At 61.5% G+C, this 21,801-nt stretch overlaps 1 protein-coding gene across 4 annotated transcripts in view; it reads right to left on the bottom strand.

Annotated features, from left to right (window-relative positions):
* Nucleotides 1–21,801, bottom strand: part of P2RY8 (P2Y receptor family member 8) — a 33,478-nt gene that overhangs the window by 1,998 nt on the left and 9,679 nt on the right. Inside the window, exon 1 of one of the 4 annotated variants that reach the window (XM_045855798.1) lies at nt 13,587–13,774. The exons of 1 other annotated variant lie outside the window; for it this stretch is intronic. The gene's annotated coding sequence lies outside the window, so the exon portion shown is untranslated. Of the gene's footprint in view, nt 1–1,539; nt 1,627–6,924; nt 7,069–13,586; nt 13,775–21,801 lie in introns of those variants that run through there. 2 more of the 4 variants (XM_045855800.1, XM_045855801.1) reach the window with 2 other exon arrangements.

The raw sequence follows: 21,801 nt of genomic DNA, 5'->3' as shown, positions 1-21,801 counted from the left end.
CCCGCCAGCCTCCCAAAATGTGCAAAGATACTCAGGACCCGACACCCCCTGAGGCTGGGCCGGGTGTTCCATCACCTCCTCTCCAGGGCCTGGCATGGAACATGCGAGGGCCACCCGTGCAGGAGGGCACCCGGGCTGTGTGTCTGGATGCCTTGTGCCCTCCCGGGAAGGGGCCCAGACTCATGGTCTTTGTGGTGGGTTCTGTAAATACCCCCTTTTCCCTCGGTTTCAAAAGTCGGGGGCACCTGCTTCCTCACTCACTGGTGTCAAGTCTGATTTCTCTGTGTTTGAAAGGTGGGCAGGTGGGATGGGGGCGGGGCGGGGGGAAAACAGCCTTACCATTCAACGTAAGAAAAAAAACCCAAATGAGTGAATAAAAGCGAGGCCTGTGCATTTTCTTTCTTTCCAAGAGGACGCCCGCATGGCGGTCACCTGGGTGGGGACCCTGTGGGACACTGCAGGGCAACCTTCAGGATGCATCTGACCTGGAGCTGGGAACCCATACCCAGCAGGCCACCGGCGTGTGTGGGGACCACCTGCGAGCCGGAAGGACGGTCCTCACCACCACCCAGCCCCGCCCGCGGACATCATGACCTTGGCCGTCCAGCCCCCAGGCCCGTGACGGAGAAGTGCCCCTTGTTCAGGCCGCCCCCCGTCTGCAGTGTTTTGGACACAAATCCAGCTGTCCCAGCCCAGCCCAGCACCCCAGACCCGCCGTGTGGCCCCTGCCGGCACGGCAGGCGGTGGGAACGCAGTGCTGCATTCCCATTTCACAGACGGGAACACCGAGGTCCCCCGATGGGAAGGCACGGAGCTGCGGTTTGCAACTCCGCAAGGGGCTCCGCCAGCAGCCTGCGCCACCTCGCTGCGTCTCAGCGTTTTCCCGACAGCAAGACCCGCAGACACGGGGGGCCCCGGGCCGAGTCCCTGGGCCCTGCGGTGGGCACAGAGACACCCCCAAGTCCTCCACCGTCCCTGTCCCTGGGGCCACAGGGCCTGTCCGGTGGCCGTCAGAGCTCTGCAGAAATGCTGCCGTGTCCCTCCTCGGGGGACACCGTGATTCCGCCCGGGAACCTCTCTGTGCCCCCACGCTGGGGGCTTGGGAACCCCAGACACCTTGAGAGTGTTCGAGCCGCCGGGCGCTAAGGCCGGCAGAGAGGCCACTCGGGGGACAGGAGGGCCCTGCCCTCACGCTGGCTCGTGCCCCAGGTCTCACAGCGGGCCCCTGCCACCTTTTCTTCGGCAGGTGGCTGTGTGAGCCAGATCCGGGGCCCCCTCCCCAGCCACACCAGCCCCGGGTCTCCACGCCTGGCTTAACCCCGGCCGCTGTGGATGAGGGAGGCTTCCAGGCCGCCCTGCGCGCTGAGACGCTCCCCGCCCAGGTGCCACTCCCAAGGGCGTTGGCCTTTGTGTCTCGGGGTCGTGGCGGGCAGGGGGGGGCGCTTCCTGACCCTCAGCCAGCAGGAAACACTCGGTGCGTGTGCCCGGGAGCCCCCCCCCCCCGCCGCCACCTGCGACGCGGGAATGGGTCCTACTCACGGGTCGGTGGGCCCTGACGACGAGGTGTCTGTCCCCGCGGCGCGCACACCCCCCGGCGCGTGTGCTCTGCTGCCGGCCTCCGCCGGAGCTTCCTCTAACCCAGTGAGACCACGGGCGCCCCGCCCCCCTCGGGGTTTCGCTTTGCGTGTGCGCGTTGGCCCAGGTGCCGGGCTCCGGCGGCGGCCTGGGGGCCCGCCCCGCCGCCCCCCACACCCCCCCGGGCCACCTGGGCCGCCCGGGGAACTCAGCATGAAGTCAGCACCCACGGGCACGTGTGGGTCTCAGGGCCCCCTCGCTGCCGCCGTGGGCAGACACACGGTGGCCATTGCCGGGGACACGGGGAGGGAGGGGGCTGCTGGGGGCTTTTGAGACGCGTCCACGCGCAGGTCTGAGACAGGACAGTGGGGGGCACGCCCAGGGCCGCAGACACGGTCCCCTCCGTGGCGCGGGGCGCCGTGGGCTTCCGAGGTCGGCGAGCGTTTAGGGAAAGTCCTTCCCACGGCGGCCGGCATGGCTCCGACCGCCCTCGCCTCCCCGGTGGTGCCGGCGAGCTGGGAGCTTCTGAGGACGCCCAGTGTGGGTGCCACGGGCGGGGGAAGGTGTCAGGACAAGCGCCCAGCCCAGCCCAGCCGCGGGGAGGGCTGTGCAAGCCAGGGGCTTCCAGGGCCCACGCCGCGGCCTTCACGGAGTTTCTGTATCTCTGTCGTCCGCCAGGGCCAGCGTGTGACCGCTCCCTCCCCCCACCCCCCGCCCTGAGGCTGGCTTCCTGGCGTCCAGGCCCCCCGCGGGGCGGCCCGATCCACGCCGGGCTGGCGGCGATGATTCATATAGAGACCGGCCGGCCGGCCACGGCGCAGCACTTGTGGTCTGCACCCGGAGGAGGCTCCCCGGCGTCAGGAGGGAAATTTTATGAACTAAGCAAAACCCGCTGCTTCGCGTGGCCCGCCGGGCACGCCGGGCGCGCCGGGCGCGCGGAGGTGGTTCTCGCGAGACGCCGGGGCGCGGGGCTGCCCCGGCAGGTGACCGGCGGGCGCCCCGGGCTCACTGGCGGCCGGCGGGGAGCGTGTGCGCACACGCTGCGCCCCACGCACGTCTCGGCGGCTGTCACCTGTCAAGGGCTGGCTGCGCATCCGCCCACGGTGTGTCTGTGTCGTCTTTCTGAACGGCTCTCTGGAGATGGGATTCACACACTCGCATGTGTGGCCCTCGCAAGGGGGCGCGGCTCACTGGTTTCCGCCGCAGACACGCACGCGGCCCTGGCGGGAACGCCAGCCCGCAGGGTTCGCAGCGGCCCCTGCAGGCGGTCCTCCGCGCCGCGGCCACCCCCTCCTCCCCCCCTGCCCCCGCTCAGGCCACACTCACCGACGTTTTTCCGCAGCTCAGAGGCACCTGTCTGAGAGTTAGCTTTGTTTACAGCTGGCCACGCCAGGGCATGTACCCCACACCCCTTGCATTTGTAGAGGAGGTGGAGCACCACGCAAGGAGACCCGGCCCCATGAGCAGCCCCCGCCAGCCTGGCTGCCCAGCCCCTGAGAACCGCTAGCCCGCTGACCCCCCCCCTCTGTCCCTGAGTGTCTGCCTGCTCTGGATGTCCCCCACACGTGGAGTCTGCACCATGGGACCGTGGGCGTCTGGCGTCACTCACGGGGCATCGTGCGTTCTGGGTCCATCCTTGCTGCAGCCTGAGCCAGAGCCTCACTCCTGTTCCTGGCTGCGTAATATTCCACTGTGTGTGTGTGTGTCCCACTCTGTGCATCCACCCGTCCCTGGGTGGACAGCATGTGTCTGACGTTCAGCTCCTGTGAACGACACCCAGTGTCTCTGGCATGCACCTCCAAGGCAGCCCACCCGAAGGCACGCCGTGCTGAGTGCGGGGCCCCTCCGGTCCCGCTTGGGGCGGGGCTTACCCAGGTGGGTGGTGGAAAGGGTGCCCCCCTCCCCACCCCAAGAGCAGCCGTGCATCAAACCAAGAAGTCTTTTTAGGGATCCCTGTGGGGTGTCTTCCACAATAGCCACCTGTGTTTCCTGAGTGGGAGGTGGGGGCCCGGGGGCTGAATTCACGGCGGGGACGAGAGGGCCCTGTGGCCAGGATGCCGAAAGCCGGCCCCAGACACTGTGGGAGGGTCTCCCTCTGGGTGTGTGGGGTTCGTGGTCACCCAGTGTGTGGTGCGTTGTCATGGGAACCCTGGGAGGCCAGGCGGCTGAAGCGTCCCCCCGTGGGTCTGCTCGGGAGAGCTGGTGATGTCGGAGAACCACGTGGAGGCTCACCCAGGCCGCTCTGCCTTTGCCACCAGCGGACACTGAACGGCATCTGGGGACCACTGTGTTCGTCCCGGCCGGGGGAGGGGGTGCTCCTGGCGTCTGCTGCGTGGGGACAGGGGGGCTGCTGAACTCCCTGCAGGGCCCAGGATGCCCCCCATCCGAGAGCCCTCCAGGCCCCCCGCCAGGGTGTGAGGCTGGGATGTGCTGACCTTGTGTGAGTGTCTGTCTTTCTCTCTCATCTGTCTGTCCGTCCATCCACCCACCCACCCATCCATCCATTACTTACCTATCCATCCACCCATCCACCCATCCACCATCCTTCCATTATCTATCCACACATCCATCCACTGACCCAGATATCAATGCATCATCTATCTGTCAATCTCCCATCTATCCACCTGTCCCTGTATCATCTATCCACGGTCTATCTATCAATCATCTCTCTATCTGTGTATCTATCCATCCGTCCACCCATTGATCCAGATATCAATGCATCATCTATCCATCAGTCTATCATCTAACCATCCATTCATCAACTGTCTATCTATCTATCTATTCATCCATCATGTATCCACCCATCCATCATCTACCCACCATCTATCTATCAATCATCTATCTATCTGTGTAAGTTGTATCTATCTACCAATCTATCCATCCACCCATCCATCTATGTATCTATTATCCACCCATTCACCCATCATCTATCCACCATCTATCTATCAATCATCTATCCATCCATGCATCCAGTGATCAATATGTCAATGCATCATCTATCTGTCAATCTCTCATCTATCCACCTGTCCATGTATCATCTATCCATGGTGTATCTATCAATCATCTCTCTATTTGTGTATCTATCCATCCATCCATCCACTGATCCAGATATCAATGCATCATCTATCAATCTATCATCTAACCAACCATTCATCAACTGTCTGTCTATCTATCTATCTATCTATCTATCTATTCATCCATCATGTATCTACCCATCCATCATCTATGCACCATCTATTTATCAGTCATCTGTGTATCTATCTATCCATCCATCAATTATATCTATCTATCCATCCATCTATGTATCTATTATCCACACATTTATCCATCATCTATCCACCATCTACCTATCAATTATCTATCTATGTATGTATGTATCTATCTATCCATCCATCCACTGATCAATATGTCAATGCATCATCTATCTGTCAATCTCTCATCTATCCATCCATCCACACATCATCTATCCACGGTCTATCTATCAATCACCTCTCTCTCTGTGTATCTATCTATTGATCCACTGATCGATCCATCCACCATCTGTCTCTCTCTCTACCTACCTGTCTCAGTGGCCAGCACCTGGGGAGGGTTCTGCCGTCCGGCGTCACCCAGTCCTGACCCAGCCTCATGACTGGGACCTGACCCGCACTTGACTTAGGAACCCATGTCCCACCCCGTGACTATGAAAGGCCCCCGCACCCTCTTTCCTGAGGGCCCCCGTGGCTCCTACTCTCCAGCCCTCCCCCTCTGGCTCCTGCCCCGGCTGCACCGCTCTCATTGCTGCTTCCCACATAGGGCTGGCCCCCGCCTCCGCCCGACCACGGGCCCAGCGCCTGCATGGCGAATGCCGGGAGGGGCTGCACAGCCTGGCCTGAAGCTGGAGTCGCTCGGGTGACGTACAGAGGGGCCAGCAGCCATCCCAACATGTGGCTATCAACCGGGCAGTGGCAGACTTTGTGGGAGCACAAGAGACAGACTGGGCAGGCGGGTCGGTGGGTGGGGGCTGTGCCCCTGCACCCCAATGCTGTGCGGGTCTGATACCGCTCAGGGCATGCCCGGGAGGCCACCGATCCATGTAGACACATGGTGTTTCTCTCCCTCTCTCTCTCTCTCTCTCTCTGTAAAGCCAATACACACATCGGCAGGGGAGGACCAGGAGACAGCCAGGCCCAGGGCAGCTGAGGACAAAGCTAGGAGGCTGCTGAAAGCCACAGTCACTGACACAGAGCGATACCGGGGGGGGGGAACCCCCCCCAAAAAACAGACAGGTCCACAGCACAGGACGGGGAGTCCAGATACAAGCCCGTGGAAACAGGCAGCTGATCTTGGGCAAACACGACACACACAGCAATACGACGGAGCAAAGATATTCTCTTTGACATCGGGTGCCAAGCCATAGGCCAAAAAAAAAAAAAAAAATCCACACACAGACTGTCCTGCTTCATAAAACCTAAGACAGATGGCAGAGCTACACGTCCCATGCGAAACTCCCCAGCGCCCCCACGCAAGATGACACGGGAGGGACTGACTCCGGAGCAGACTCCCCCACCCCGCCGCACGGGGGTGTCTCCTCAGGTTCGACGCCAAAGGCTCCCGGTGCGCGCGCGCGAAGGAAGAGACCATGCAGACTGTCCGCAACGCGCACAGCCTCTCTGCTGGGCGTGGCGCCGTCGGGAGACGGAGAAGACGCGAGCCGGAGCCGGGGAGAACGTGTTTCCGAGAGACGGTGTCCAGCGCACGCACAGACGTCGTCCCACGCGGCGGGGAAGGAAGCCCAGTAGGAGAGACGGGGCAGAGTCACCGCGCGCGCGGAAGAAGACACGCAGCGTGACCGAGATCCCATAAAAGGTGCTCCCTGTCGTGGGGGAAGCGGCTAGTTCGCCACCAGGACACACCACCCGACGTGTCGGAGAACGGCTGAGCTCTGAGATCGCAAGACCCCTGGATGCCGGGGGGGGGTGTGTATGGTGGGGGGGACACACAAGGACACTTGTCACTCGATGCTGCACGCACAGGGTGTGAGGTCTCGCGCCGCTCGGGCGGCCTCCGGAACTCTCCAGACCCCCGCGCGGCCCCCGCCCCCCGCGCTGGCTCCCTCTGCAGACGCCAGACGCCTCGAACCGCCGCCGTCTGTCTGGTCCCCGAGTGAACACGGTGTCCTCCCACCGACCCGAAAGTGACGACAGTGCCGCACGCCGCGAATGCGGCAGGTGGTGAGCGAGGGTAAGGCTGGGGTGGGGGCGGGGGGCGGGGGTGGGGCAAGGGCACCGGGGGGTGGGGCGCATCTGTGCGCTCGCCAGGACCCTCGGATCAAAGGCTGAGACTCCCCCTCCGCACGGAGCCTGTCACCTCCGGCGTGTTTTCCTCTGGATTGCGCAACGCCCAGCGCCCGCGCGCTCTGGCGCGTCTCATTTGCATGTTCCTGTCCGTCTCCGGGGCACCTCGGGTTTCGTCTGTGGGCCGCGCCGAGGTCGGAGCCCCCGCTCGGTCTTGTCGCCTGCCTTCAGGCTGTGTGTCCACCGCAGGGCCCAGCCAGAGGGTCCCCCCCCCGCCCCTGCGCCACGCGAGCAGAGCCCACAGGCTGCAACACGCCAGAAGCCCGGGTCTGTGTCTGCAGCTCGGCGGCCGCTGCCCGTGCGCCAGGGGCACGCCCCACACGGCTGGCCCTCCCGGCACCAGCAGCTGCAACGCCAGCCTCCGCGGGGCAGGAAGCCACGCGGCATCTGGAGGCATGAATCAACGGGGGTGGGGGGGGGGCCACGCTGCAAGGGGCAAAGCCGACCGCAGCCGCTACAGCAGCCGCCGCCGCGGCCGTGGGGGCGGGGGCCTCCCCGGGAACGGGTTTTTTTTTTTTTTTTTTCATGGGCCACGTTCTGGGAGGTGCAAGGTTGGGCCCAGGGTCCCTGGACCGAAACACAGTGTCAGCAGCGCTCATACACCGGAGGGATTTGCTTAGCAGATTGGGCTGTGGGTGTGTGCGTGTGTGGGGGAAAGAGAAGGGGAGAGAGAAACACAGACAGAGGGGAACCAAGACAGAGACAGAGGGAGAGAAGCAGAGGAACAGGGAGAGAGATAGAGAGAGGAGGAGGAGGAGGAGGAGGAGGAGGAGGACGAGAAGAAGAAGAAGAAGAAGAAGAAGAAGAAGAAGAAGAAAGAGAGACAGAGAGATACAAAGACAAAGGTAGATACACAGGTACACAGGTAGCAATATAAATACACGGTACATGGACAGGTGGATGATAGGGGACAGGATTTCATAGACATGTGAACAGACAGATAGTAGATCTGGTTGGGTGGGGGATGGGTGAATGTGTAGACACACAGGTACACAGGTGGATGCATAAGACAGATACACAGAGAGAGGATAGAAAACGGATCAATAGATAGAGACATAAATACATAGAGGATAGGAAACAGATCAATAGACAGATACATAGATACATAGAGGATAGGAAACAGATCAATAGACAGATACATGGATACATAGAGGATAGGAAACAGATCAATAGACAGATACATAGATACATAGAGGATAGGAAACAGATCAATAGATACATAGATACATAGAGGATAGGAAACAGATCAATAGATACATGGATACATAGAGGATAGGAAACAGATCAATAGACAGATAGATAGATACATAGAGGATAGAAAACAGATAGATAGACAGACAGATAGATAGATAGATGGCAGATATAGTTAGAAGTGTGATGGGTGCACAGATGCACAAACAGATGGACAGGTGATGGACAGAGGAACTGCAAAGGGAAACCCCTTGGCCCCCAAGGTCTCCCCGTCGATGTCCTCCTTTCCCTGCACCATTTGTCACCGCGACGCGCCACCACGTGACCTGTCCACCGCACCCAGCCTGCTCCCAGCCTCGCGCCAGCGGTCAGTCGTCCTAAGAACTCCAGTGCTACCCTGGCTGGCGTGGCTCAGTGGATGGAGCTCAGGCTGTGAACCAAGGGGTCGCCGGTTTGATTCCCAGTCAGGGCACACGCCTGGGCTGCAGGCCTGGTCCTCAGTAGGGGGATGTGAGAGAGGCGACCACACACGGATGTTTCTCTTCCTGTCTTTCTCCCTCCCTTCCCCTCTGTCTAAAAACAAATAAATTAAATTTTTTAAAAAAGTAGCACCCATCTAAAAAAAAAAAAAAGAACTCCAGTGCTGACCTTGGAGTTGGGTCAGGAGGAGGGCAGGGTCCCCCCTTGCAGGGGAGGGAGACAGCAGGTGGTGCCTCCCGGGGAAGGGGGTGAGTGGGACATCCCCCAAACAAGCCCCTTTGCCCATATTTTCCGTGTGGGGTGGGTCCCCTGCCCCGCGGTGCGTGTGGAGATGCCGGGGACCCCGGGGGTGGCCAGCCTGGGCTCCTGGGTTGTGAAGACCAGCATCCAAACCCCCCAGGGGCTGGGGGGCCTCAGACAAGCCCCTCCCTGTGGGAACCCCGTTTCCACGTAGAAAGAGGGGGATTCTATTCGCCCCCTGCGGCCACCTGAGCGGATCACCGCCAGCTGGCGGCTTGAAACGATGGAAGTTTAGGCTGTCACCGTTGTGACCTCTGCAAGCCCAGGATCAAGGAGTCGGTGGGGCGGGTTCCTTAAGGGCCAACGGTCCCTCAAGGTCCTCCTTCAATAGGACAAGAACCTGGGCGTGGACGTGAGATAATCGAGGGAGAAGCATCTGGGGCAAATACGTTAAAGCTTTCCCTTCCTGTATCCATGTATTATCTATCTGTCTGTCTATTTGTCTATCTATCTATCATCTTTTTAGCTACCTGTGTAACCTGATCTTTTCTCCAGACTCTTCCCTCTGTGCCTCTGTGTCTACCTGGCTTCTCCTGTGGGTCTGTGTCTCCTCTTCTGTCCTGTCTAAGGACACTGGTCATTGCATGCAGGGCCACCCTGCCCCAGGACGACCTCCTCTCAGACCCTCCACTCTGCAAAGACCCTGTCTCCAAATAAGATCTCCTTGTGGGGTTCTGGGTGGACATACGTTTGGGTGGACGACTTTTAACCCCAAACGGCGGGGTTGATAACCCAAAAGACTGTTTGCAGATGAAAAAGGGTTTGATCAACTGTCTCGGTGTGGCCCCTCACGGGAGAAAGTTCTCAGTAGATTCGTTCATCCCTTCAGTCAAAGTGTGGGTTCTGGGCTGCAAGCCAGCTGGACTTAGATGAGGCCCGAGCAGGCCAGGGGTGAAGTCCAGGGTGCAAGGGGTGTGGGAACCCTCCATGCACGCTCTGAGCAAGGACCACACTCATCCCTCCCCCACTTCAACTCCGCACAGCGTGCAAATCGCCCCATGAAAACCACCCAGCAATGCCTCCGTTCAACACAGAAGTTCCACTACCCAGCAGCCTTTCTCATCCTGGGTAGAGCCCAAGGGAAAAAAAAAACAAACACATGTCCACACTGACACAGGCACCCGTGAGCTGATTGTAGCATCATTCACAGTCTCCACAGACAGGGGAGCAACCGGAGTGTCCATCCCTGGATGGATGGGTACACAGAATAGGTCCAAGCACGTGGTGGAATATTACGCAGCCAGGAACAGGAGCGCGGCTCCGGCTCAGGCTGCAGCGTGGGTGCACCTTGAGCACAGGAGGCTCCGTGAGAGACGGCAGGCAGACAAGGTCTCCTGGTGTGGATTCCTTGTGCAGGGAATGTCCCGAGTAGACGCGTCCACAGGGACAGAGACAGGGGGGTCAGTGGTTTTCAGGGGCTCCTTGTGGGGAGATTAAAATCTTCTGGAACTGGACAGAGGGGGCGGCTGCAGGACATCGCCGGTGCACCCGATGTCCCTGCATCACACGCTTCCCCAGGTTCACTGCGCCTTGTGGGAGGTTCTATCTCTGTTTCAAAAATGCCTCGAATTGCAACAAAAAGCCTAAAAAACGCAACAGCTTCCCTCCTCTGTGTCTTGGTGCGCCCGTCCCCCGCCCCCCGCCCCCATGAACTCCTGGCCCCTGGTCCTGGCATGCTGTCCCGCTTCCGCCCCTTTGTCTGGGTGACCTTACGCCTCCGGGCCCTGGCGCCGGCTGCCCACACTCCTGGTGCAAGGTCACGGCCGGTCATTCCACCTCAGGCGCGACCGGTGATCACGGAAGCCAGCGCTGTCTGAGTCAAGGTCTCTGGGGGAACAAGGTCTCATTGTTCCCCATTTCCTCCACGGCCAAGGCCACCCGTCCTCCCGGCCTGAGGGCCTGGACAGGATGCGGGAACCTCAGGCCAAGGCTCCCCGGGGCCCTCGGCCGGCACCTCCTCGCGCCGGGCAGGCGTTTTCTCCCAGTGCTGCCCTCGGACGACCCTCCGTACAGACGGGGAAACTGAGGCACTCAGGGGCCGGCGTGCCGCGTGGCAGGTGCGGACAGCATGGACGCCCCACGTTTTGGGGGCCAGAGGTGGAAGACGCCAGGGGTCACAGCCTGCGTGCCTCTCGGCCATCACCAAGCCTCTCGGGCTCTGTCCGGGGAGACCTGCTCCCCCTGCTGCGGGTCCCACCCTCCCGGTCCCCTCCGGCTCCTTCCAGGGCAGCCCTGCGGCGTGAGAGCTTGGTTTTCCTTAAAGACGGAAACTGCCCTCACTTCACAGCCATCTCCCTGAGCAGCCGGGTGGCCCCACCTGCCCCCTCAAGGGTGTGAGCCAAGGGCGGGAGGATGAGCCACACCAAACGGGAGAGCAGACACAGGGTCTCAGCCAGGTGCCCCCGCCAGCTGTCTACCGCTGCACAGCTGAGCTCCCCCGGGGGCCCCTCGGCCTGCCCAGGTGGTGCCCTGTGGGAGCGGAGAGGCCACTGCGGCTCCCAGCCGTGGCCCGCCCTGGAGAGGTAGCCTGGAGAGGTGGTCGTGGACCCCAGTCGGGGCGGGCTTGCCGGCTCCGTCTCAGGCACAGAGAGTGGGCTAAGCACCTCCCCCTGACTTGTCGTCTACCCGGACGTACAGCCACGCCGGTGGGACCTGCCCCCCAATGTCTCTCGTTTTCCTGCCCCGAGAACCCCTCACCTGCCTCTCTCTGCACCTGCACCGTCCTGAGCGATGCAGGCCCATCCTCCCGCCCTCCCCCCCCCACAGCCATTGCTCCAGGATTGCTGCTGAGGGCCCGCCCCTCCAGCCAGGCGTGGGTCAAGGATGCCACTGTCCTGAGTTTAGAGCTGGACACACAGGAGGGTGTCGAGAAATGCAGAGCAGACTCGTGGGTGACACACCAGGTGTTTCCAGTAAGTGTGGAGGGAGGGAGTGAATGGATGGATGGATGGATGGATGGATGGATGGATGGATGGATGGATGGATGGATGGATGGATGGATGGATGGACGGATGGATGGATGGATGGATGGATGGTTGGACGGATGGATGGTTGGACGGATGGATGGTTGGATGGATGGATGGATGGACGGATGGATGGATGGACGGATGGATGGTTGGACGGATGGATGGTTGGATGGATGGATGGATGGACGGATGGATGGATGGATGGATGGTTGGATGGATGGATGGATGGATGGACGGATGGATGGTTGGATGGATGGATGGATGGATGGTTGGTTGGATGGATGGATGGCAGCCAGGATGATCTCCATAGATGCAGAGTGAGTGAAGGAATGTGGGTATGCATGTATGAATGAGTGAGTGAGTGAATGAATGAATGGATGGATGGATGGATGGATGTGGATATGTGGATGAATGAATGGCTATCTGGATGAACAAATGGATGGATGGATGAATGACTGCATGCGAGCATGCACGAATGGATGACACCCAGGATACTCCCCGCAGAGGCAGAGGGAGCAAACGCATGAATGCACAACTGACTAAAAACAGACACAAGGTGTTTTCCCTCAATGTGCAACGTGTGAGGGAATGGTCGAGCTGGGGGTTGAGTGAGTGAATGAGTGTGAGCCGCCAGTGCGGAAAGAATGAATCATCAAACGCACGGACGCATGAGCAGAAGGAAGGAACCTGTGCCTTTGGGTCCAGTCCCCCTTCCTGCACCCTGGACCAGCTGTCCTCCTGCTGCAGTGGGACCGGGTGTTCAGCCCTCATCCCTCCCCCTGGGTCCTCCCCCTTGAAGCTGTGTGGTCCAATGGATTGTCAATCACAGAGCAGTGGGTGTGGCCCAAGCCTGCCAATCACAGAGCTCCTTCTAGCTATGCACAGGGACTGGTCCAAGCAAGGGGCAGCCATCTGGCCCTGGCAGAGCCAAACAGAAACTTTAGGAGGTGTGAGTCAGGGGTTTTCCCTTTTTCTGCAAAAAGGAGAGGCCAGGGCTATCAGGGACCTTGTTTCCCTCCACACAGACCAAGTGACTTTCTTCAGAAGTCATGATGGCCTGAAGCTACAGGACACAGAGGTGGAGCAAAACTAGCAGACGAGAGAGAGAGTGGGCGCGGGTGCAGGAGCCGACAACCACTTGAGCGCCTAGATCAAGCCATGCCTGAAGCTGCCCTGCATTTCCTCATGACCCAAGCTGGCCATTTCCACATCAAGCTCTGCCGGCATGAGCCAACAGTGCAGAGCTTGCCAGCAAAAGCCTCGTGGCTCACCCACTAGGAGCCCACAGTGACCCGCGTGGGCAAACAGAATCACAGACTGGGGCAGGTTCCCCGGGGACCCCACCCCTCGCCGCCACGTGCCAGAGGCGCCCTGCACCCTGTCCTGCCCCTGCCTGGATACGGATCTCGGCCAAACTTCCGAACTCACGCCCTTTGCCGGGTCCATGTGTTTAGATGGGCCAGAGTAATACAGAACCCCTCGGCCAGTGCCGGCATCCACGCCTGTGTTCTCTCTGCATGGCCCACGAACACGGTGCAGGAACTTGGGGTGCCCAGAGTTCCAACGACACACCCTGAACAGGAGCTGAGCTGAGCTGCACAGAGCTCACCACCCCCGCCCCCCGCCCCCCAATTAAACGGCACCTTTGAAATGGAGACATGCTCCTGTCCTATGTCTGCCTGCACCCGCCCCCCCAGGGACGCCGTCCTGCCTGGTCCGCTCTGGTCCCGGGACTTACGGCCGAGGTCCTGGGCGAGCCGGGGGGCGGCGGCGGCGGCGATGGCGACCCTCCCCTCGGGGTCCCTTCAAAGGAGGAGGAGGAGGAGGAGGAGGAGGCTGCTGGCAGAGTGGGCGAAGGCACAGCTGTGTGCTCGCGCCAGAGTCCACGCCTCCCTCCCCACGGGACACGTAACTGACTCAGTCCTCCAACCCTCCCGGGACCCAAGCGTGGTTGTTATAACGGCTAGCTGTCACCCGCAGATTTAATGAAACGCGAAGGGTTACGAAACCCGGAGCCACCATGGATGAGGGAGGTTCCTCTTTTTCACGGGAGGCCCCTGGGGGGTGTGTGTGTGGGGGGGGAGCAGGGGCACGCAGCCGCCCGAGGGGATTTTACATATGCCTTTAAAAGCACATGTCCGAAAACCATGCTGTTAGAAAAAAATAAAAATAACGAGTTTCTCCTCCGGCGACGCAGAGGAATCATTTCCTGCAGGTTGGGGTGGGGGGGCCCCGCGCCGTGCGGTTTGCTTGACTACGTTCCAGACGAGGTGATCGGTTTTCGCGTAGGTTTTTGATCCGCGCGAGTGTGAGCTCTTGGCACGCGCTCGCTCGTTGGATGGTGTCGCAGGGGGGTCTCGGAGTCTGCAGTGGGGGGAGCCGCCGAGGTGTCGCCCGTTCGCGGCGGTGTTTCCTGGTCGTGCATGCACGTCTTCCGTGGCAGCCCACCTGTGCGGGGACCCGAGAAAGGTCCCCGTATTCGGAGAAGGTGGGGGACGGGGGAGCCTTACGGATGTGACCTTGTTAAAATCGAGGTCGTGGGGTTGGATCTGAATCCTGTGTGAGTGGGGACAAGATGGGTCTTTCCAGAGGGGATGAAGGTGCCGTGGAGGTCCCTAGGGCGGCCCTGATCCCACAGGACTGGGGTACTTGTAAGAAAAGGAGCTGGGGACACAGACACACCCAGAGGGACACCCGTGGGAGGACACGGGGAAAACGGCCGTCCACATGCCCAGGAGAGAGAAAGGTCTCAGGGGGAGCCAGTCCTGCCCACCCCTGGGTGTCAGCCTCCAGCCTCCAGGACGGGGAGGGGGAAATGTCTGTGGTTGCAGCCGGCCAGACCGGGGCGGCCCCCTGCCAACTACGACCAGGGGTCATGCTCCCACTCCTAAAAAAAATGGAGAGAAAACAAACCTGAAACCACAAACACGTGTGCCGACCTCCACGCAAAGCCAAGCATCAGACTTCAGCCTTGTTTTTCTGTTCTTTTTTTCCCCCCTTTCGACTCGAGGGGGAAATGACTTGCAAAGAATGTAGAGAGAAGCGAACCTTCCGTCCGCTCCCCCAAAGCCCCTCCAGCTCCTGGACCCTGAGAGACAGCCCTGCAGGCTCAGGGGGGTGCAGGCTGCCGGCCCCCCCTCCCCCCCGCCGGACAGCTGGTCTCCCTGTGTTCCAGCCCACGGGCTGGCCTCGGGGATTTTTGACATCAGCGTGGTTTTATTTTTAACATCTACTTGATTCTCACGTGAGAGAGAGAGAGAAAGAGAGATGGGGAAATATCCACGTGAGACACAGATTGCTTATCTGTCACATGTTTCCTGGCCGGGAATCGAACCCACAGCCTCTCGCTTAGAGGATGACGCCCCAACCGAGTGAGCCACACCGGCCAGGGGGCCGCATCCTCAGTGTTTCAGGGGCTAAGTCACTGCAGACGCAGGCCCCACGGAGAGACGCTGGCTTATCACACAATGGCAGCTCCTGATGCTTGTCATGTTTTTAAAGTCCCGCCTTCCTGTTGCAAACACCGGGGAAATCGAGGCGGGAGGGTGGGGGGGCCAGAGAAGCAGTTTCTGTGGGTGCCCTGAGCTGGGAGCAGCAGCATCCCCAGGGCTGGAGGCAGCACACACGAATTATCTGCAGCTCACTGCCCCGGGCGCGGAGGGGGGGCGGGGGGGCTTTCGGAGTATCTCTGCCTCTCTCCAGCCCCCGCACGCCTTGGCCGCTGCCCCCTCCTTCTGTCTGCAAACGGGGTTGCTGGCACCTTCCTGAGATTTCTCTTTCCCGCAACCTTCTCCGTCCGTCCCTGCCTGACTGCGGTAGTGCACCGGGGAGCCCCACCCGATGCCCAGTGTGGACGACAAGGCGCCCCACACGAGACCCGATGAGCTCGCGGAGGGGTGGAGGGGGAGGGGGTGGCCCCCCCACACGGCGGCCTCACCACCCCTGACGCGTAGAGGAACCGCACAGCATGGCCTGACGTCAGAAACCCTCCCCGTCACCACGCACGATCATCCCTGACGACGGTCCGTCTTTCCCTGCGTTCAGCCGTGTATTGCGTTTTCCCATCGGCGGTGACACAGCTCTGGGGCGCCAGAATTCCTTCTCCCGGGCCCCTCGGAGCTCAGGCACCGCACCCAGGGGGAGACCGCACGCGCCCTCCGTGTTACTGTTACCGTGTGTCCGCTGTGGCCGGTTAACAATCCCGCACCCACCTGAGTGGAAGCAGTGTCTGTCCATCATTGCGCCTTTTATCCAATCCCAGGGGCTGCCCTGCTGTGCCGTGTCCCGCCCCCCCCGTCGATCACCCTTGCACCTCACGGAACTCCCCTTATGCCTCCTTTTTTGATTGCAATGTAGACAAGAAGGCGCAAAACGGCCATTTTTCTGGAGCGTTTTCTCACCCCGTTGAGGTCTGGCTGCCCGGCAGCGCTGGCGCGTTTGCCTGCTGCAGTCAGCTCTTGAAATTGCTGGCAGGTTTGGCCCTTGGTGACGTGGACACGGAGGCGCCGGCCCCTCGCCAGGTCGGCCCCGAGCGGGTGCAGTGTCACCCGTGTCCCCGCCACGCGCCTTTGACGACGAAAGACTCGCCGTCCCAGGTCCCGGGGATGAGGATGCGGGCGCTAGTCCAGGGCGAGCGGGGAGGGTCCCGGCTCCGTTGCCAGGGGCGCCCCCGTGCGGGATCCACCGCAGATTTGCGCCGCCTGGGCCTGCTGCTTGCCCTCCGCGTGCGTGGGCAGACGGGTGCATGCACAGCCAGCCAGGGGTCGCGGCCGAGGGGCCTGCTCTCCCTGACGCGTGTTGGGCCAGACACGGGGTTTGCATCTCCGTCCCGCAGCCGGGAACCCCTCCGCGGTGGGAGGGAGGGGGCAGGGCGCCAGGCTGCACCGCTCAGAGTCCCTAGAGGGCGCATCCCCCGCGCACATGCGCTGTCCGCACCCTGCGGCCGTGGCCGTAGGCGGCGCTGCAAACTTGGGGCGCACGGTGGTCTCTCCCGCGTCCTGATTTCGCTTCTGTTCAGTCTGTTCCGGGGACTGCGCTCACCAGACCATACGGCGGCTCTCGTTCTAATCACGTGCTGAATGGATAAATCAACTGTGCTGCGCGCACGCTGTGGAATATTACGCAGCCACGAACAGGGGCGAGGCTCTGAGTCAGGCTACCGCGTGGGTGGACCTTGAACACAGGAGGCTCCGTGAGAGACGCTGGACACACAAGGATGGAAAATGCAGGATCGCCCTGGTGTGAGGTACCTGGGGCCAGATTCATAGAGGCAGAGAGTAGAACAGTGGGTGCCAGGGGCCAGGGAGGGGGGCGAGGACGCAGGGTGCAGTGGGTACCGAGTCTCCGTGCGAGATGAGGCCCGCATCCCGCAGAGCGAAGGCGTTAGTCAGAGAGCCTATTGGGCCCCTTGGGCGTTTGTGAAGGAGACCCGTCTCAGAACTGGGGTCCTCACGTCGAGAGGAGAACCAGATTCGGGGAAAGGAAAGGAAGGGAGGGGGAGGGGAGGGGAGGGAGCTTTCCGCGAGAAAACCCGGCATCCACCTTCCCACGCCCGAGCACCTTTCCGGTTCGCTGTGGACGGAGAAACACCACAGGGCGCTCACGGAGGTCTCCACCCTCCCGCGTGTGCCCACGGCCACTACGACCTGAGGACCCCCCTCCTGGCTGTGTGAGTGTCCCCAGCCTCTCTGAGCCGCCGGCCCAGACACACCTGGGCAGGTGGGCTCCTCCTGGAGGCAGGTGTCCCCCCACCGTGGCCACCGGACGGCCAGCGTTGTGGGGATCAGGGCCTTCCCAGGACAAGGGACTTTCAGAGTCCCCCTTCCCTGCCCCCCACCCCCGGCAGCAGGGACCTGCCAGCCTGGCCTGTGGGTGACAGGCAGGGAAGTGAGCCCGGGCGCAGCCAGGCCGGGCTCCTGGGGAACACGGGGGATTTCAGTCCTGACCTTTCCAGGAGCCACAGGGCTGGGCGGGACCCGGCGGGACAGAGAATGACACCGTTCTAAGGACCGTTGGCCCACGGGTCTGGCCTCTCCCTGGAAGGGCCTGGGGCCGGCTGGCTCACCCGGAGTCTGCGCCGTGCCAGCCACTGCGGGACGGGCGTCTTCCTGGGAGGGAACTCGCAGGCCCACGCGGCCCCCGGGCGTTGCTTTGGCTTTCGGTTTTAGACTCGGGAGGGCCCAGTCATTTCTGGGCCGGGTGTGTGCGCACGGCCGCCCCCAGGCAGAGAAAGGAAGCAACGGCCTGGATCCCTGTTTCGTCTTCCTGCCTTCCCCTCCTGCGCGGGGACACAGACTCTGCGTGGGTGACAGTGGGGTAACCCCCACGGGGGCGTGGGGGACGGTTCCTCTTTCCGTCCCCCGCCTCGGGGGGACCCTGACTGCTTCCCTCACATCACACGCGCCCCTGTGCGGCCCCCCCCACTCGGCCCTGCGGCCCCCATCTGCTGTCCCTTTGCCGAAAGGCCCTGTGGCTCCTTAGCTGACCGTTACCGAATGGGGGCTACACGCACAGCCTGGTTCACGGGTTCCGTGCGGCGGAGGGCTGAATGGTGGCCCCTGTACGTGTGTGTCCACGTCCACGGGACCCTCAGAACCTGGGAACCGGAGCTTATCTGCACACAGGGCGTTTGCAGACGGGATGAGGGAACGATGCGAGAGGAGGGCGTCCTGGGTCAGGGTGGCCCTGCGTGCAGTGACCGTGTCCTGAGAAGGAACAGAAGAGGAGACGCAGACCCGGAGGAGAAGCCACGTGGAGATGGAGGCAGAGACGGGTGGGACCTGACCACCAGCCCGGGGACCCCTGGAGCCCCCCCTGGAGCTGGAAGAGGCGGGAAGGTCCCCCCCTCCCTGCAGCCTGAGGAGGGAGCGCCGCCCTGGGACGCCGGGACCTCAGACATCCGGTTCTCCGCGATGGGGGAGGGCGCACGTCTGTGCTTTTTCCCTTCCTGTGCACTTTACCCTCCTTGCTTAAGGCCCCCCTAGGGAATGAGCACAAAAAGCGGTTTTTTTGTGTGTGTTTTTTTTTCCCCCTGTGCACTCTAAAAGCATTTGCAGGCCGGCAGCTCGTATTCGAAGTTTTAAGAGACACAGACAGTTTCCGACGGGACGCGAACACTGCTGTTGAAACGCACAGCCACCAGGGACCCCTGGAAAGGTGGAAGGGAACCAAAGTCTTAGCTGCACGGGCCTCAGAGACCCCGTCCTCACGGGGACGGGCCAGGCACCCCCTCTCTTGAGACATCAGGGGATTTCTGATTGTTCTCCGGTCACCTGGAACCCGCCTGTTTGCCTACGGTCTTTTGTTGTCCTATTGGGGTGCTCCGTCAGCCGCACCTGGATCGGAGGTGCTTTTATGGGGGAGCTTTGCAGCCGTGCGTGGCGGGAGAGTGAAAATAGGGGGTGTGCATTCTCGCGTGAACCCCTGTTTCACTTCCCTTCCTGCAGGCCCGCTGGGCCCACCCGTGTGTCTCCGGCTTCGGGGCGTCCTGGGGGGGGGTCCCCGTGGGTCAGAACGAGTGAGCTTTGGGACACAGTTATTGACCATCAAGGTCAAAGTCTGCTGGACAATACTGCCCAAAAGGGGCGACCTGATGAGCTTCGTGATCATACGCGACGTTCGCACAGCTCACGCACCTGGTGGAGGTGGCCCCCGGGCGTCCACACAGGTGCCGCCAGGCAGGGGACGCGGGGCCTCTCGGTTTGGGGAACCTGGGTTGAATATTAAGTCAGTGGGCGTTCTTGTTGGTCGGGGACGCTGGGGTGATGGGCCACGGTGAGATTTCTCCCACAGGACCGCTTCCTGAGGTCCTCCCGACATCCGGGAATTGTTTTGACCTTGAACTGTAAGGGAGCAGAATGGTGGCTGGAAAAAAAAAATGTGTTGTTTTCTTTGTCCTGAGTTGGACGGGGAGATACCTCAAGTACTTTTGCACGTGGGTCGCTATGACAACAAGAGGTTCCTTGCATGTAAGGGGCGTCTGAAGGGAGGAGACTCTCAAACCAAGCACGGATGGAGACCCCCAGACCACCGGTCTTTGGTGCCCTGCGTGTCCCCGTTGGAAGATTCCTTCGTTCCCAAGTCGTCGGGCGAGGAGGAGGAGGAGGAGGGGACGGCCCAGGACCCCAGTGGAAGGGCAGAGGGCAAACCCAACTCAGGGTGGATTTGCTCCGAGTCTCCTGTGCTCCGAGGGGCGTGCCGACCTGCGCCCCAGCTCACGAGAGACCACGCGTTGTTTTTTTTCTACGTTTTTCATTAAAAGGCTTTTCTCTGTCTTCGTCAGGGTCTCGTCGTCAGCCCCTGGGTTGTGTCTGGACGCGTCCAGCCATAGAAGGATCTCTGGTCTTGTCTTGGCTACTGGTTTTCCGCCCAAGTCCACGGAGGTGAGGGCGCGGGTCCCGAGTGGGTTCGTGCTGGGCCTGGCTGAGGCTTACGTCACCCACACCAGGTCCGTTTGGTGACCTTGGAGAAAACCTGTCTGCCCGTGGGGCCCAGAGCCCCGATAAGGACATCTTGGGGAGGGGTCCGCAGTCTGAGGGCTGGGCTCGCATCTCCCTTGTGTCCTCTGTCCTGTGGGGTCCCCACCTTGCACGCACGGCTAACAGGGCACAGACTGTTGTATTCATTGGTTCTACAGAAGGTTCCAGCGGAGAGAGTGGCCGTGGAGAGTGCAGCCTTGCGGGAAAGCTTCCTGCAGACCACACCGCACTGCACAGGCCCTGCGCGCCTTGTCGGGGACAGGCGGCCTCTGTCACCAGGCCACGGGGCCCGTCTCTCGCCAGAGACGGGTCACCGGCTTTGAGAAACGACGGGGGAGGGGGAGAGGCAAAATCCCCTCGAGGGGATTCGTCTCGCGGCTGCTGCCTACGAACGTCTCCTGTGTCTGCTGTAATCAAGGACCGCCGACTGACATTTAGTCTCTTAAACAGTTACAAGTCGAGCCCTGGCTGGCGTAGCTCAGTGGGTGGAGCGCGGGCTGCGAACCAAAGCGTCGCAGGTTCGATTCCCAGTCAGGGCACATGCCTGGGTTGCAGGCCACGGTCTCCAGCAACCGCACATGGATGTTTCTCTCTCTCTCTCTCTCTCTCTCTTTCTCCCTCCCTTCCCTCTCTAAAAACAAATAAAGAAAATCTTTAAAAAAATTACAAGTCGAAATTTCTTCCTCCCCGTCCTGGAGGCCGGAGGCAGGGACCCAGGGGGCAGGCAGGACTGGCTCCCCCTGAGGCCTCTCTCTCTCCTGGGCGTGTGGACGGCCGTCTTCCCCCCCATGTCCTCCCACGGGCGTCCCTCTGGGTGTGTCTGTGTCCCCATCTCCTCTGCTTACAAGGGCCCCCAGTCCCGTGGGACCAGGGACCCACGCTGACCCAGGACGACCTCACTGGCACTCCTGACCGTGTCTGCAAATAAGGTCCCATTCCCAGGACCTCAACGACCGGGTTTTGTTTTGTGCAACGATTCAGCTCTGCACAAGGGCCCTTGCCTGCATGGGCCATCCGCTGACATCCACCAGCGTACCCGCTATTCCCCTCGCCGCCCAGCGTCTCCTTACGCGGCCGGTTGCTTCCTTCGTGAATTACACAACACGGCTCCCCCCTGCCCCCCCCGCGGGGCGCCGGGCCGGGGCGGGGGCTGCGGATGCTTCGCAACCGCAGATGGGAGCTGCTGCAGACACAGCGCTGCACGCCCGGCCGGCCGGCTGCGGCGGGCTGCTCTCGGGCCCTGCCGGGAAGGGCTGCGTTTCCTGGGCGGTGTGCGGGCCCAGGAACGTCGGCCGGCGGGGTGATGGCGACCCAGCAGATCTTTATCTTTCTGGGAACCGGGCGGCGGCCGGCCGGCGTCCCGCCACAGGCCTTCCTGTTTCTCTCGGGGTCTTCGCGACCGCGGCGACCGCTTGCCCGGGCACGCTCCCGGGAGTCTGAGCCGCGTCTCCCCGTGGTGCAAATCTTCAGGCTCGG

Source organism: Phyllostomus hastatus, unplaced genomic scaffold, assembly GCF_019186645.2.
Source record: "Phyllostomus hastatus isolate PE091 unplaced genomic scaffold, TTU_PhHast_1.1 phas_scaffold_12, whole genome shotgun sequence".
Classification (NCBI taxonomy): Eukaryota; Metazoa; Chordata; class Mammalia; order Chiroptera; family Phyllostomidae; genus Phyllostomus; species Phyllostomus hastatus.
This window is presented reverse-complemented; position numbering and strand designations above follow the sequence as displayed.